Here is a 15328-nt window from a genome sequence, read left to right as displayed (position 1 = left end):
AGGGCCATTATTTTCTATTGCGATTTTTACTATGTTGCACTCTTTTCTAACTGTATGTATGCCTATTTCTGCATACCAGTGTATATAACTTGTGTATTACTTACCTCTCAAAGGAGTATAGCCTCTATGGTATTTTTGGTATTTGTGTCATCAAAATAAAGTACCTTTATTTCTGTAACACTGAGTGTTTTCTTTTATGTGTGTAAGTACTGTGTGTGACTACAGTGGTATTGCATGAGCTTTGCATGTCTCCTGGATAATCCGTGGCTGCTCATCCATAGCTACATCTAGAGATCCTGGCTTCTAGTCACTGACTACACTACACTAATAAGGGATACCTGGACCTGGTATAAGGTGTAAGTACCTTTGGGTACGCACCACATACCAGGCCAGCCTCCCATAGGGATAATGTCTTCCTGGGGGGAATCCTGAAGAGCGGATTAGGGCTTTTCCTGCTGTGCTCTAACATAGCTTGGGTAGCAATGGCATCTAATGTGCATAGTGACAGTATGGTGGGACTTTCCCTGTGTTTCACTTTCCTTGTCTCCCTTTTGCTTCTAGTATGTTTCATCATTCTAATTATTGAATTTCATGCCATTTTAACTCAGACACAGCTGATTGAATAAATATTATTGAACCATTTCCTGCCTCTCTTTGTCTTTGCATGTGTGAAACTAATGTAACTGAGAGAAAGGGATGAGATGTGATCCACCACGAGAAGTCATCTGTCATGCACCTGGTTGCCACAAATCATCCCTGCTCTTGGGCAGAGATAAGACACTGCTAGCTGGTCAGAAATGGATTAGCCAGATGGTTGTCACATCGTGTGGGATTGGACTCAGTTCCCCACAATTCAGGTGATGGTGCTGCCCAAATCCAGCAGCCTCATTGGTACAATGAGATCCAACGCGACAGATGTAACATTCTATATTTGGCACCTACATTTCCTCCTCTCCCGGGCTTCTCATAAGAAAGGACCTTGCCACTTTAGGACGCTTCTCAGCCCACATGAAAGCCCACATCCCCTGGTTTAGAGTTTTCAAAGTGTCTATGGGTACACATACCGGAAGAGAGTGGAAGACAATCTAGGCAACAGGTTCATCTTTACACTGACTATCCTGTCCACTCAGAAGATCTAAAGTCTTTCCATCTCTATACATCCTTGAGCAGTGTATCTAGAAAGGGTGGAGCATTCCTGGAGAAAAATTCCGTTATCAAGGGTGGAATAATAATAAATAATAATAAATAATAAAGAAGCAGGTGCTAGTCGTATGGCTAACTTATGCTTCAAAATTGAGAGTGTTGCCAAAAATAACTTCACGATTTGTTTAGACTTAACAGGAATACAAAGAGGACCACACACCTTATGCCACCAGGTTTTGGTCCAGATGGAATCTTGTGCTCCGAACACCAATACCTCTGTTTTCTCCATATTTATGCAAGAGTGAATTTAAATTTTCATTGAGTGTCAAGCATAGTTGGCCTGTGTGAATTTTTTCATGTGCACCCTTAGAGGTGTCTTATTGAGAGTCTTTGTCAGGAAAGACTAGTCAATGTAGTGAAAACATTCTCTGTGTTGAGGGAGAGCAAGAGTACCTGTGTTCTTGAGGCTACTGCCTTGTCAAACATATTGAGATCCAGTCTGATATTGTTGCCTGTCTGTCTCTTTCTAATAAATCCAGCCTAGCAAGGAGACACCAGACAGGGCCAGAACTCTCCAAGTTGGCAGTTTAAGACCTTGGTAAAAACTCTTCACATTGGGATTCAATAGTGCTATGTGGTGGTAGGATCCTCACAACTGAGGGCCTTTGTCTGGCTTCATTAGCAAGGTAAGGAAAGACTCCATCATAGAGAGGGTTACCTCCTGTTGGACCTGGCCCTTTTTACAGGGTCATTCTCCAAACTTTTTGCCTTCCCTCCCTAATTTTTCAGACCCTTTTTGGCTGATGTTATGACTCTAGTCACTTTATCACTGCTAATCAGTCCTAAAGTGCATGCGCTCTCCCTTGTAATCGTGGTATGATTGGCTTATACCTGATTGGCACTTTCAATTTACCCGTAAGTCCCTTGTCCAGTGGTATCCCTTTACCCAGGAATGTACATTAAATGCTACTAGTGGTCCTGCAGCACAGCTTGCGCTACCCACAGAAGTAGCCTTTCAAATGTGTCTCAGACCTGCTAGCGCAGGACCTGCATGTGCAGTTTTCTGCCACAGGAACCTGGCATCTAAATTTACTTGCCAGGCCCAGAACTCCTGTTTTGCTACATGTAAGGCACCCCTATAGTAGGCCCTAGCTAGCCCTATGGGGAGTGTGCTATGTATGTAGAAGGCAGGACATGTGCCTGGTTGTATTGTCTGTCCTGGTAGTGACAAACAGCCTATTGCAGTGGTTCCCAACCTTTTGACTTCTGTGGACCCCCACTTTACCATTACTGGAGCCTGGGGATCCCCACTGAATCTTTATAGGACTCTGGGGACCCCCTACTGAGTCATTACTTAAAGGTGAGGACCTAATCTGTTGATGTTGTTTAGTTTTCTAAGCAGTCACGGACCCCCTGAGGAGGCTTCGCGGACCCCCAGGGGTCCCCGGACCACAGGTTGGGAACCACTGGCCTATTGGTTTTCTCACTGCTAGGAGTGCTGCCTTCTCATAGGATTGCATTGGAAATGCCCTGTCTTTTCTCTAGGGGGTATTGTCTGATTTATGATGGGTAGTGTAGGCATGTTTGGTATGGTTGTAATGGTAATTAGAAATGCTGCTTACTGGTGAAGGTGGACTTTTTATTATAACTATAGAAATGCCACTTCTAGAAAGTGAGCATTTCTCTGTGCTTATGACTCTAGTGTTTTGCAGCTTGACTCCAATCCACATCTGGGCAGACTGACAGTTGGGCTTAGTGCATAATTTTCAGACAGCCTGTACACATGAAGGGTGGAGGTGTTACAGAGGTGCATCTGCATATTGAATGGTCTTCCTCGGCAGAGAGAAGGGGAGGCAGGGCAAACTTGCATTTGTAAAGGCTCTGCCCTGGCCTCAAACAAAGGGCTTGTTTACCCCCCACTGATGTCTGAGCCTTTGCTGGAGGAGAGAAAGGGCACTCCAAGAACCAGTTGTAACTGGTCGGAACCTCCCCTTCCCCTCATTGAAAATGCAGTGCAAAACTGAGTATAAACACAGGGGATTTTTCCCCATAAAGACAGACACTTGAAAATGCTTGTAACTGGTCACAGAATGCTGCTGGTTGGATTCACCAGGAACCGCCTTGGACTGTTGCTGCTATGCTGACCTGTGACCTGCTAGGTAACTTGGAGGCATCCTCTTTGTGCAGGCCTGTTGCTGGGCCCTACCGCCCGGTGCGCCACTTCGGTATCCCCAGGGGGTGGGTGCTGTGGCCCCTAACACCCCTGCAACTGCTTGTTTGCTGCACATGAGGCACTCTGCCTGTATCTTATCCTATTTTGATTGGTCCTAGCGTCTTCAGAGCACTTTATTTGCTGGTCCATAGTGCCTGTAGAGCACTTCCTGGTGTTGTCGTTGGAGAATCACCACCGTGACCTGGGCATCTTGGAATAGCCAAGCACATCTGAAACACGCTGTGTTGCGTGCCCCCAGGACACAGAAAGGTGCATGACAGAGCAAGCGCGCTCCTCACGGTGCTCCCAGGGCACCCAGCACTGAAGTCAGTGTCTCCAGGGCACCAGTTGGCACCCACTTCTGCCACCTCACCGCCGTCGCCCGGAATCCTCGGAGAACCCAGGCGGCAGCCCCAGAGGGATGAGAAGATGCGACCTACGACACGTAGGGCCTGGCGGGGCCACCGCCGCAAACCCCAGAACTGCTTGCCTGTACAGCCTCCACAAGGATGCGGGCGGCTGCGCTCAGCAGGTGTTGTTTCATGCGGGGACCCTGAAGGTGAGGTCCCCTGCCAAGGAGGAGGTGGGTTGGGCCCCCGGAGGGTCCTGTGAAGGGGGGTAGCGCCCCTTTGTGGAAGGAAACGCATGATCTCCCCAATGCCCGGGGCTGGAAGCGCCCCGAAATCACACCTGATCTCTTTGTTCTTTGGTATCTAGCAATGGATGGAGGTCCCTGACCTTCTCCAAGTTTCCCGTGGCCCATTGTATGACTGGATCTCTAGCCACAGGAGTTCATGAGCTCCTGAGTGGCCATCATGGTGCTACTGCCTCTTTGTTGTATTGGTGGGAATGCATTCCCATAATGTCCTGGCATTTCCTGCGATATGTGCTATGGTGGTAATATTTTCACCATGACATATGCATTTATGCTAATGTGTTTCTTATGACATGCACCCTATGTTTTCTAATGTTCCTTTTATGGGCATTTATGATAATTTTATGACAAGTGCATTTCTTTGGTAATGTTTTCCTGACTACTGCTTATGTTGCATAATAATCAGTAAGCTATGTGCTTTATGTGACTACTGCTGGTTTTATCAGGGTAACCATATTGTGTAATGTTCTGACAACTGCTTGGGTAGCAGGGTATCACTGACATGTTATGTTTGGTCTAATAATGTTGTACACAATACAGATTATTTTTATATAACTTGGTGTTGTGTTCCCTTTGTGGTGTATTTATTGCATCATGTGTGTTGTGTGTGTTGTGCAAATGCTCTACACATTGTCTCCAGGTTAGGCCTGACTGCTCGTGCCAAGCTGCCAAGGGGGTTAGCAGGGGTTATCTTGGACATGAAACTCCCTTGCCCTGACTAGAGTGTGTGGGTTCTGCGTGGCTTAGCTGCATACCTTAGCCAACTGGAAACCCCATTTCTAACACCTCCCAAGTGGCCAAAAATGAAGTGAATACTTTTGTGAGGGTTGAGACAAAGAGTCCAACGTAGGCTTTATAAACAGAGTTTGGGAACCCATCAGAGCCAGGGAATTTATTGTTCAGAAATTATTTAACGGCGACCAGTTCTTCTTCCTCTGTTATCTCATTATCCATGCTCTCTGACCTTTGAAACTCAGTCAGGTAGTGTGACTGTTCCTAAGTAGACATCTTGAGCATCCTTGGTGTATAATTCTCGACAGTACATTACAGATTAATATTGCCTACGTGTCTCTAGATTTTTCAGGCTGGTCGTCTGGGGTGAGCCCGCCATTCCACGACCATTTCACTACTGTTCCTCAACCTATGGGCACATATTTTGTATGCCAACAGCCAGTCTGCCATATCTCCTTGCTCATAGTAAATCTGTTTCATCTCTAGTCATTTGTGTGTGGCATCTTCAGACAAGTGCACCTCGGGCTCTCCCCAAGTTGTACTGAAGGACCTCTGGGTTCTATGACAGGGTTTAAATTTCAAGTCAGATTCCAGCCAGGCTTTTTCAGCCTCTAGCTCCATGCAATGGACAGGTGCCAGACACAGAAAGACAAAGGTACTGCTAATGAATTCCCTGCATATTACGGCCTTGGTGGCATTCCAGATCATAGCCCATGACAGTTCTGCCAGTGTTTTTTCTTTAACATGATTTGTGACTACCTCTTATATATTTTCTCACAGGGTGGGTTTCGGAGTGCTACCTCATTCATTTTCTGAATTTTGAGGGGCAGCTCATCGAGTGGCACCATCTGCAGTGTAATTATGATTAGAGCATGATTGGAGAGAATCTGTAAGCCTATTTTAGTTAATCCGAGAGTGAGATAGATGGACATGCGTGAAATATACATAGTCTTGTTCACTCTTGTGGTGACTGTGCCACACGTGTATTAGTTTCAAATCATCCAAACCCTGAGTCAAGGATGATGGGGGGCAAGTGAGTGCCATGTGGAGTGTGATCTGTCCACTGTTGGTTCAAAGGCCACATTAAAGTCTTCAGCCAACACTAAATTATGGTCAGCGTGAGCTGCTAAATAATGAAACAAACAGGAGAAAAGGGATCATTCTTGTCATTAGGGCCATAGATTTGAGGCTATTGACATCTGTTCACACTGATCTTCCATTGTGGTCCCTGTAATTTGAGCTAAACTGGAAGAGGATCCCTGTCCTCAGGAAATGTGCCACCCCCTTCGTTTTGTCAGGCAGTGGAATGGAACTGCTGGGGATACTGGCAGGTGCTGTGTTTCATGTCTGCTGCCAATAGCTGAGTCTCTTAGAGCAGAGCAATGTCTATGCCCTTTACAGAGAGTCAGTGGAGGACCGACTTCAACTTAACCGGAGAGTTAGGAACTTATACATTTTAAATTGCTGTAGTCAGTATCCATGAGGCATGTTGTGTGGACATAGTCCCCAGAGGTGTAGACATTATGTACAGTCGTTCTGCTCTACTGAGAAAGGGTCACTGAAGGGGCTGCATCTTGGCATGAATCTACAGCTCTTTGGGGGGCCACGACCGGTGGCTAATAGAGTAGTCAGCTCCAGGAGAGGCTCCGGCAAGTCAAGCTCTATCCAGCACCTTCCTGGAGGACCTGACTGCTGCATATAGGAACCTAAGATAGCAGCTGTGGCTCTGCACTAGTGGCGAGACTATGCAGCAACTGGGTTACTGGACAGCGGTGAAAAAGGCGATGTAGCAGCAAAGCGACCAGCTTTTCACAGGCTCAGTTGGTGCAAGCTGGGTCCCTGTTGCTTGTTCCCCCTCTTGTCTGCTTAGACTGTATGGGGTGACGAAAGTGGCACAACCCAGATCCAGGGCAGAGGAAGGGCCAGCCTTGTGAGGAACTGAGGCCCACAGGGCCCACTGCAGAGCCTGCTGGCAGAGAGGCTTGACCGGCGAACACGCTAAACTGTACAGTAAGTGCTAGATACCAGAGAACTTCCCTTTCGCCCGGTTTTGCCCCTGGAGTGAGTGCCAGGCAGTGGGGTCTCAGGCCACGATCAGTGGAGACGCCTACTGAAGAAGCTAGAGAGAATAAATGGATCCCTTCCACTGGATATTTACACATTGATTGTTACCCAAAATAAACTATTCTACAGGGTGCAGCAGGCGCTCACACTTGAGGCAGTCACCAACAAAGCTGTCTGGCCTTATTGTGGGCTGTTTGGGCTTTTCGCTCCCTGCTTGGCCACCACACTGCCTTGGGAAAGGGCTCTTCTTCTTTAATGGGCCTCTTCCTCATATTCTTGCCCTGATTGTTCCTGCCATTTTTCAGTGCTGACGCTGCAAGGAGAGTTAACCGCCCCAGGACCTAACGGACTGAATTTCTGTCATGAACACACAAGGGTGCAGAGAAATAGTATTAGTGCGCATATCAATCCTGCCCTGAAGAAACATTTAGAGTGAGCATAGCTTTGCAGATTAGCATTTGCCTGGCACTCCTTGAGGCAACAGAGGCGGCAGGCTTAGAGGGTGTACAGAACTCAGTAGGTGCAATCCTATTGCAGTGTGCCTCAGAACACAAGTACTCTCCAGTGCGGCGTGTGCTTGAATACTGTTATCACTACTTGACTTTGGGGTGATTGACCTCTCTTCCCGGTGATGGGCAGCTCCCACCAATGAGAATAGACCCCTTTCTCACACACCTTAGCATAGTTGGGGAGTGACTGTATGCAGCCCTACAGTTTCAGCTCCTAACACCTGTAGCAGCCGAGTAGAAAAGCACAATACACTGCCCTGTGACTCCTGTAGGTGTGCAACCCAAGATAACAGGGGAATATTGCTGCCTGGCTGCTCCCTTGGTCTCCTCATAATACATTCCCTTTGGAAAGAGCACATGTAAAAGAGACCCAGGAATAGGAGGAGACATGCTGGAGGAGTCAGTGAGCTCCCTGAGCAATGATGGGGGACAGCGCCTGCACGTGGGACTTCCTGGGGGGCCCACCCTACTGGATATTTTGCAGGCTATTAAAGCTCCCTGTGAGGCACTAGAGAGGAAGATTGACACAGACATGGATTTTCGGCTCCTTAGGGATGATCACAGGCACCTGGCAGAAAAGGTTACAGCAACTTAAAGAGACCTAGCCAAACTCCCCCCAACATTATGTGCAGTGACTACACAACTTGCCAACATGGAATCAAAGATTAGAACTCTGGAAGCCCATGCAGAGGATGCAGAAAATAAATCTAGACACAACAATATCCGAGTAGTATGTCTCCCTGAGAGGGTAGGGGAGACAACATGGCATCCTTTCTGGAAAAATGGTTCCATGAAGAGGTGGCCCGGAGTGTCTGTCAAAGTTTTTTGCACTGGACTGTGCTCATAGCGTACCTACGAGACCTCCTACCTCGAGGGCACCACCTCGCCCAGTTTTTACCCATCTACTATATTACAAATACCAAGATCACATACTACACCAGGCCTGGTTGAGAGGTGAACTGGTGATTAAGAAAAGTAAGGTTATGATATTTCTGGATTTCTCAAGGGAGTTCCAGCACCAACAATCCAGATATCTTGCAGCAAAGAAGACGTTATGCAAAATAGGAATTTCCTTCTCCATGCTGTTTCCAGCACGCCTCCGAGTGGTAACCCCTGAGGGCACCAGATTGTTCCAGGCACCACAAGAGATTTGGAGATGGATTGACCAACAACCCCAGGCTGGACAAAATGGGAAGCCCCAGAAGCAGCCGGCATAATGCAGGCTGCAGTCCCATAGAAGGCATGCCTTGCGGTCCTCGATAGCCTAGTCAAGGGCAGAAATGTAGCACAAGCAGCAAAGGGTGGCGGATTTGGTGGTCTTTCTGAGCAGCAATGGATCCGGACAGTCATCACCACATTTAGATGAAGTGCAGCAGAGCTCAGATTCGGAACAAGGATCTTGTATCTCTCAGGAGCTGAGTATCGACTTACCTGATGTAACTCACAGAGCAGGTGATGAAATCATTTAAATAGTCTGCTGTATTTGTAAAAACCCACACTTTTGCAATGCACATTCATTCAACTGTTCTTGGTGGGGAGTCTAGGGAATTATGATGTTCTCCTGAGACCGAGCAGATTCATTTTGTTTGCAGAGTCCTGGATGAGTGCCCTCGCCGCTGTGGAGACTACGGGCTGTCACCACTCGCCAATGTGTCTCCCTTTGACTTGAGAGAACTAGAGATTCGGTTAATAGTTTAGATGGTGGGAAAGACTCTTCTTGTCCTGGGGATATGGAGATGGGGATATGCTTGGTTGATTGTTGATGTTGTTGTTTTGTGGGATTCAATGAGTCTAGGACCAGCACAGTACCCATATAGACCTTCAGGGGGAGACCTGGTTGAGGGAGATGTGAATATGCTTGAAGGGGAGAGTGGACTGAAAACATCAGATATCGTAAGATGGCAGATACCTCAAACTACACATTGAGCTCCTGGAATATTCGGGGAATGCATTAAATGTCTAAAAGGTATAAGGTGTTCTCCTATTTAAACAGAAGGGGGATTCATATAGCACTCTTGCAGGAGATGCATCTCAAGGCTAAGTAAGGGAGTCGCTCTGCAACATAGATGGAGGGGGCAGGCATATTATACTATGTATTCTGCTTTTGCCAGGGGAGTACTGATATAGATTTGGGGGAGTGTCCCTTTCCACCATGCCAAAGATGTGGTAATCCTGAGGGGAGATACGTAATGGTGGTGGGTAGACTTAATGGTCGGGACATATCCATAGTGAATATCTATGGTCCCAGCATGGATCAGAATACCTTCATTGCAGGTTTGTCAGCCTGCTGGATACTTCATACCACACTCCACAGTCATTGGTGGTGACTATAACTATGTAGTGGACCCCTTTTATGGATCATTCTTAATTCCCCTTTACAAGATTCCCTGACAATCCAAATGGCTTATACCTTCACTGAGTGACAGAGGAGATGGGTGTTAGTGGATTCCTGGAGACAAATGAGCCCTTTTAGCCTTGGATTATTCCTTTTTACTGTCATGCACAACTTACGCGTTAGACTGGACCCATTCCTATATACACAGACCTCCATAGTGTAGTACATAACATAGAGTACTGAACCGGCACCATTTCTGATCATAACTCAGTGCAATTGCGGTTGTGGTGGGAGGTGCCCCCTGCCAGTGTCCCCACATGGAGACTAAAGCCTGAATCTCTAGAGGATCAACTGTTTAAGGAGACTATCATTTAAAAGATTGGAAATATTTTGCTGAGAATAGTGGTACAACCTCTTCCCCCTAGATGGAATGGGACACATTTAAAACAGTTCTCAGGGGGCATTACCTGGCTGAATCAATGGGAGTCTGACATACCCTACTAGGAGAGATCACTGCCTCAGAGAAAGAGCTAAGAATAGTAGGACAGCAAAGGCTGGGATGGCCAGAGCTGCAACCCACTTTAATTGATGCAAAAGAAAAAGTGGCAATGCATATAGATGTATTGACTATTGGACCTAAATGGAAAGAGCACATGCAGAGTGATATCGAATGGATTCCTTATTGGCCAGGCTTGCAAACCTCACTAAAAGGCATTCAGCTGTAATAGAAGTGACTTCCAAAGAGGGCATCAGCCTCTATACCCAACATGACATCAACTGCTGCTTTCTTTGATACTACCGAAAACTCTAAGGTAGCGCTAGGCCACAAGATGAAGGAACTATCCAGACATTTTTCACATGACAATAACTCTCACACAGATCACTGGGGAGGAGGCAGAGGCTCTGGGGGTGGCATTACACCTCAGGAAGTCAAAGAGGCAATCAAGGGGCTCGCTAGAGGGAAAAATACTGGGTTCAGATGGGTTTCTGTCAGAGTTCTATGTCACATACGTTGAAGAGCTGGCTCCCAAACTAGTCAACCTCTATTGGGCTGGACCTCTACCTCAGACAACTAAGGAAGCACTGGTATTACCACTAGTTAAGCTGAGAAGGTCCCCAACTGACTATAGGCTTATCAACTGCTATCAATGTTCAACATCGATTACAAAGTTTTGAGTAAAAACTTAGCAACTAGGCTCCTTTCACTGTTGCCCAAGCTGATACATCCGGATCAAATGTAATTCATCCTTGGGAGAAATACCACTCTGAATGTGAGGAGACTAATGACAATACTTGAGGCCAGCACTTCTGATTAGGAGCAGGTGGCTGTTGATATAGAAAAGGCCTTTGACAGTTTGATAGCCTCGAATGGAGCTTCCTTTATAACATGCTACAGATGCGGTTGGAGAGAGGATTTGTGCTGTGGACCTGGTAATTGTATGCAGAAGTGACTGCCAGAGTCTGTACAGGCCAGACGGTCTTTGTGAGCTACGCAGTGGAACGGGGGATGGGCTATGGAAACAATGGCCAGCTTGGCAAGGATGGGTACCTGCTAAAAAGGAATCCAGATGGCCATCATTCCTCAATGCATAGCACTATATGCAGACAATCTCCTGAAATGTTTGCATGACACATAGGGCGACCTTACAGAGGATAAGCATATGTTAGTGACGTTTGGGCTCCTGTTAGGCCTAAGATTTAACTGGCAGAAGACCAGGCTGTTTACCACTGAAGAGAAAAGAGGTACCCCGGAGTCCCTGCGAGACCTACAGTGGGAATCGTTTTGCATGTCTTACTCAGAGGTCAAAATGTTTTATGACCCAGCAGATCTGTTGGAAGGAATTTGAGGCAGTTGGTGAGGAAATTGAAGTTATATATTGAGTTTTGGAAGATATTACAATTATTGGTCGTGGGCCGTGTGGCACTGCTGAAAATGGTGGTGGTCCCACACCTTTTATTCTTTTTTATGACACTCCTGCTGTGGGTCCCTGGAATGATTTTCCTGGACCTAAGTTCCTGACCTCTTGTGTTCCTTTGGTGAAAGGGCTGCAGGTGAGTGGCTCTGTTCATCTTGCAATGCCCGATAACACAAGGAAGCCTGGCTGTCTCAGATTCTGAAGATTTTTACTTGATGGCACAGCTGCAATGGTATGTGCAATGGTTAGCTGGCAGACAAACTTTGGGTAAAGCATTGGGTCCCTATGTCAGGGGCCTAGATGATCTTACCAGAGTCTTGTTAAAGACAGGCCTTCTGGTGACAGAAGATGCTTTCAGAAAACATGGTTTTGGACCCCATACTTGCCAGACTTTCCAATGAAGTTGCTAATGGCCCTACCCCATGGGGGACAATGCTGGCTGCAGGGGCCAGTAATGTGGATGATCTTTTCTATGAGGCAACACTCCTCCTGTTCAAAAAAGTTTCAGGTAGACTTTGATCTCCCACGGCGTCATTTTTTGCTTCACCAGGTGATAACAACGGCCTTCCCCAAACATTGGAAAACAGGCTCCATCGCGTCTTGACTTCTTAGTAGTTGTCGATATTTGGCTCTCTCCTAAGGTACTAATAAGTCAATCACCTGCATGTAACAAACATTGAGGGAAGACATAATCCATCCCCTTAACAATCTGATAATCTGTTGGGAAGAGGATCTAGACACTCCTATAGCTTAGAGGGACAGGGAAACTATCCTGAAGAGGGTCCGAAAAGTGTCCAGGAATGCACGGTTTCAACTGGTCAATTTTCATGTATTCCATAGGGCTTAGCTACCCCTGGGCAACTCAATAAATATTTCTATGCAACAGATGCTGCATGTACCAGGTGTGGTGCGGTGAGAGTAGATTATCTACATATGCTGTGGTCCTTTCCCCTGCTGCGCTTTTTCTGGGATGAAGCAATGCAGGTATAATCCAATGTCATAGATAGGGAAGTTCCCAGCTTCCAATATCAGTGTCTGCTTCACTGGTTTCCATACACCTCAAAAACCAAGGCAACTAGTACGTTTCAGAATTTAGCACTGATACTGGTGAAGCCTGAAATCACACAAAATTAGAAGGTCCCAGGAGGACCAAGTGTACCTGTTTGGTACAGGGAGTTGGAGAGATGTGCAAGCTATGAGGAGGCAGTACTGCTGTAGGAGCCACATCGTGGTATAGGAACTATGGAAATGGCACATGCCTAGAAGGGGCTAGCAGGTGCTCTAAAAGACCCTGAGCTCAAGTCACTGAAGACATTACCCGGAGGATCACCAGGACAGGCAGCTTCCTAATACTGCATGAATTGTGGAACCACTTACTCACATTTTTTTACCCCTGAAAATAAATTTGCTTCAAGTCAACATGCCATATGAGAGTTCTTTAGTACAATGCACCCTGAGACAGGCATCCATGTTATGATATTCAAGAAGTTTTCACACTCTGCACAGAGTGGGTCGGACTCATTGGGAGGGTGGGAAGGGTGAGAGAGGAGTAATTGGGGTGAGGTTCTAATGCCTGGCATTGCACAAATGTGGAATCTGTTCATTATTCACATACTACTGAAGCAATGATGACTTCAGGCAGTTTGTATTGTAACTGTAATTTCACATGTCTTAAACCTAATAAATCTGTTTACAAAATAATGAATCTACAGCTTGTTCTTAAACAAGCTCACCTTATGGAGAAAAGCAACAAGAAAACAACCTTTCAAAAAAAATTATAAACAAAATAAGAAATACAAGCCAGGCAGCAATCAGTTTCTGTCACCTGTTGTGGGTCTAGCTACCATGGGCCTGGACATGTTACTGCTTGCCCCTGCTCCATCCTGGTGGACCAATATGGGCCATCTCTGTTTCATTGTGCCCCTCCTAACAATGTTTCTCTCAGAACACTCAGGGTCATGTATAGAAGATGTGCAGTTATGACACATGGACAGGAAATCTTGTCTTAAAGCTGTGCGGGTATTCTCCTCTGAGAGCTTTGGGAGCTCTGGTGACTTTTGCAGGCTTTTTGCCTTTTCTCTTTCCTTGTTTGCCGTCGTCTCCATTCTGGGCGATGTTGATCAAGTTGTTCCTCTGTGAACTGAGGGTCTGAATTCAGGCAGAAAAGTGCTATTGCCTTGTTGCGTGAAGTGACCATAGCTGGAACCTATTGATAGTGGGAAAAAAAGGTGTGTTGAGAATCCCCATCAATAATGGATTTCATGGTCCCGTTGGTAGTCGGTGGCTATTTTTAGCGATTTGCATTTGGCCAGAGTAGGAAAGCTGACATCTAGGAACAAGGAACCCTGAAACACCAAGGGTCCACCTGTCTAGCCGCTTTCATAATGTCCTCCTTTTGAAAGAATTAGTGGTCCCTCATTAGGACAGCCGGTATGAGTTTATTTGTTGCTTGATATGCATTACAGTGGGTGAATGTTTGCATTGTTCAGCCTTCCATTCATCATCTGTTCTTTTTGCTTTTGTTGCCCTAAGTGGAAAGGGTTTGCCCAGATGTGGGTCTCATGCTCACTGCACCACTGGATTCATGCTAGCCTGGTTGATGAAGAATGATACCATGAAACGGTCCCAGGATGCTTGTTTCCGGTCCAGGGAGTACTTGAATTGGCAGTTCCGGCTGGACTGTTCTCATGGGGAACAGGGTCAAGACTGATTTGCATATGTCTGGTTCCAAACTGGGTCAGCATAGCGGGCAAAAAAGCGGTTGATTGAACCCAGATCTTTGTGACTGGGGCTGAATGTTTGCATTGTTCAGCATTCCTTCCATCATCTGCTGTTTTTACTTCTGGATGTCAGAGTGCCACTTTGCCATCTGGGTCAGCTACTACAGGGCCCAAGCAAGGTAAGTAACTCTCAAGGAGCACTGCCAAAGTGTAGCACAGCACCCCATAATGGCAGAAGGAGGGCCCTAGTGTCCATGACCTTGTATGCAAGATAGGATATTCTCTCTCTCAAGGCACCAAGACGCTGGGTCCCTGCTGTGTGTTCTAACTCCAAACTGCTTTGCTGTGCAGCATGCCAACAGTGCTGAGGGTCTGGATCCAGTGGCCACACAGCTCACATTGCATTTCTCTTCAGCCCTCTGGGCTCCACTGCAGTCCACAGGCCTCACTCAGATGCCACCGCTGGAGAAGCCCCTCTCCTAATGTCACTCCACTGCAGGCCACAGCCCTCAAATGGGTCTCCCTGCAAGTGCTGCCACCAGCCTGATGCTCAAACCTTGCATCTTTCTGGTCCTTTAGGGTCTTTTGCATTGCTCCTGCTCAGCTTCTCTCTCTCGAGGCCTGCTATTGTCTTGGTGGCCATATTAGTTCTGACATCGCAGGTAGAGGAAGGGGGCCTCCTCAGACAGATTGATTCTTGCTCCTGTTGCTTTCCACTTGCCTGAACAGCACACTATTTTGGGAGCACCTCTTCCCATATCAGTCTTGCCAAGGAGGAGGAGGCTTCTCACTGGATTCACTGGGAATGGACAGCCAGGAGCTTGTCAGCCCATGGAGCTCGGTGAGGACTTGCCTACATGGGTTCTCACCATGACCATGCCCCAAATAGTCTATTTAAAGAAAAGGATTTAGGCCCATATTTATACTTTTTGACGCAAAACTGCGCAAACGCAGTTTTGCGTCAAAAAGTATAGCGCTGGTTTGCGTCATTCCAGAGCGCCAGCCTGGTGCCAAATTTATGAATTCTGGCAAGCTGGCGCAA

The sequence above is a fragment of the Pleurodeles waltl genome, chromosome 8 (assembly GCF_031143425.1).
Source record: "Pleurodeles waltl isolate 20211129_DDA chromosome 8, aPleWal1.hap1.20221129, whole genome shotgun sequence".
Lineage (NCBI taxonomy): Eukaryota > Metazoa > Chordata > Amphibia > Caudata > Salamandridae > Pleurodeles > Pleurodeles waltl.
The sequence above is the reverse complement of the archived record's forward strand: the minus strand, read 5'-3'. Positions refer to the sequence as shown.